Consider the following 2,285-nt stretch of genomic DNA (forward strand, 5'->3'; position numbering starts at 1 on the left):
TTTTATGCTTGAGTTCGAGTACCATTGGATATATGCCACCCAATCCAGGTGATTTACTACTCTTTAATTTGTCAATTTGGCTTACATATTCCATGTTCACCGAAATTTCAGTTCCTCCGCATTATCACCCTTGAAAGTAATGTCCAGTACAGGCAGATCTCTTACATCTTCCTCCCTGAGTGTCCCTTTTGCTCCTTCGTCATCTAATGGTCCCACAGATTCTCTCACAAATTTCTCTTCATATTCTCTTTTACCCTTCTTTATTAATGCTTTGCATTTGACTTGCCAATGCTTATGTCGCTTCTTATTTTCTTCATTTGGGTCCTTTTTCAATTCTTTGAAGGACAATCTTTTGGCTGTAATAGCCTCTTTACTTCACCTTTTAACCATGCTGGCTGTCGTTTTCTCTTCTTTCCACCTTTGCAAATACATGAAACGCATCTAGTCTGGGCTTCAAAGATGGTACTTTTGAATAGCGTTCACACCTGATTTAGTGTGTTAACTTTAGCAGCTCATCCTTTTAGCTTTTTAACCATTTTCCTCATTTTATTAGTTGCCCTTTCGAAAATTAAATGCAGCTACAGTAGATTTCCTTTGCAGGTTTATTCCAGATAGTAGCTCAAATTATGATCATTGTTTTTTAGGGGACCCAATACCATCACCTCTTGCACTATGCCCTACACGCCACCAAGTATCAGATCCAAAATAGCTCCCCCCTCTTGGTGGTTCCTGGACCAGTTGCTCCAACAAGCAGTCATTTATTACATCTAGAAATTGTATCTCCCTGGCATGCCCTGATATAACATTTATCCAGTCAAGATTGGGGTAATTGGAATCGCCCATTATTATAGTGTTGCCCAATTTGCCAGCTTTCCTAATCTCTGTAAACATTTCTTCATCTGTCTGTTCATTCTGGTGGGCTGGTCCTGGCTACAGGATTACTTCCAACTTCTTCTGGGTGATGCTCTCCTTTTAGGAAACCTCCCTCTTTCAAGGTAGCACAGGGACTGCCAGAGTGAAGGTGGGACTTCTTTTATAATGTCCCTGTAGGCCTCCTCTATGTATCTCTAAGGCTAGATGTTGCAGGAATGGGCACAGGGATACAGAACCTGTCACCTCTAGGACTGGAGGGCTCATGGGATGGATACAGAGCCTGACACCTCTGGGACTGGAGGGCTCAGGGAAGGGACATAGGAATACAGAGCATGTCACCTCTAAGACTGGAGGGCTCGGGGTACAGAGCTACAGAACATGTCACTTCTACACCTGGAGAATTCAGGGGATGGGCACAGATATACTAAGCCTGTCAGTGCTAGGGCTGGAGGGCTCAGCAGCAGGGCACACAGATATAAAGTCTGTAGGTAACTAAGCAGGACAGGCCTGGCTAGGCAACTGCCTTGAGTATCAAATTCTCAAGGCACCAAATAATTGTTCTAAATATAAGCCTGATTTAGCACCATATTCTGAGAGAAACCTCCCCTTCCATTGTTCTCCATCCTGCCTACATAGGCACAAACATCGCCTCCACCTACCCTCCTCTCTTCCTTCCCATTCACATTAATTGATTTGATTTGCTTACTTTATTTATTTTTTGTCTATTAGATTGTAAGCTCTTTGAGCAGGGACTGTCTTTCTTCTATGTTTGTGCAGCGCTGCGTACGCCTTGTAGCGCTATAGAAATGCTAAATAGTAGTAGTAGTAGGATCCAGTTCTGGCTTAGAGAATAGTCACATGGCCAGAAAACATGTCACTTCTGAGGCTGGACGGCTCAGGAGGCAAATGCAGGGAGTCAAAGCCTGTCCCTTCAGCACTCACTGGGAAATTTTGTATGGCTTAAACCACAGTAATATCCATTACAGTAATTCCTGTCTCTACTGCCAGGATCCAAATCACTTACTACCCATTCAACATGACCACTTGTAGGCTACCACTCCTCTAGTAAGTTTTTATATTCTACCCTCTTTGATTCTGTAATTCAATTAAAAGACCAAGGGAGTGAGTTACACTTAGCACCTAACTAAAAAATTCATTCAAGTTAACAAGAAACCAGAAATGATCCACTAAGCCTCCAAGAGAGGCATGCTGAGGAGACCCTTTACGTCTGACTTTTCAGTTTCCGTTTTCAGCACTGCAGCTGCGCCTTCACACAAGAACCTCCCTTATTTTTCTCACTTTGTTGCCCTTTGTTGTGGGTGGTCTTAGTTTTTAATGCCCTGTAGTTAATCGTGGGGGTTGCTTCTTCTTAGACTCGTGCACGTAGAGCGGCTTTACTTGAGAAAACTAAG

The sequence above is a fragment of the Microcaecilia unicolor genome, chromosome 14 (genome assembly GCF_901765095.1).
Source record: "Microcaecilia unicolor chromosome 14, aMicUni1.1, whole genome shotgun sequence".
NCBI lineage: Eukaryota > Metazoa > Chordata > Amphibia > Gymnophiona > Siphonopidae > Microcaecilia > Microcaecilia unicolor.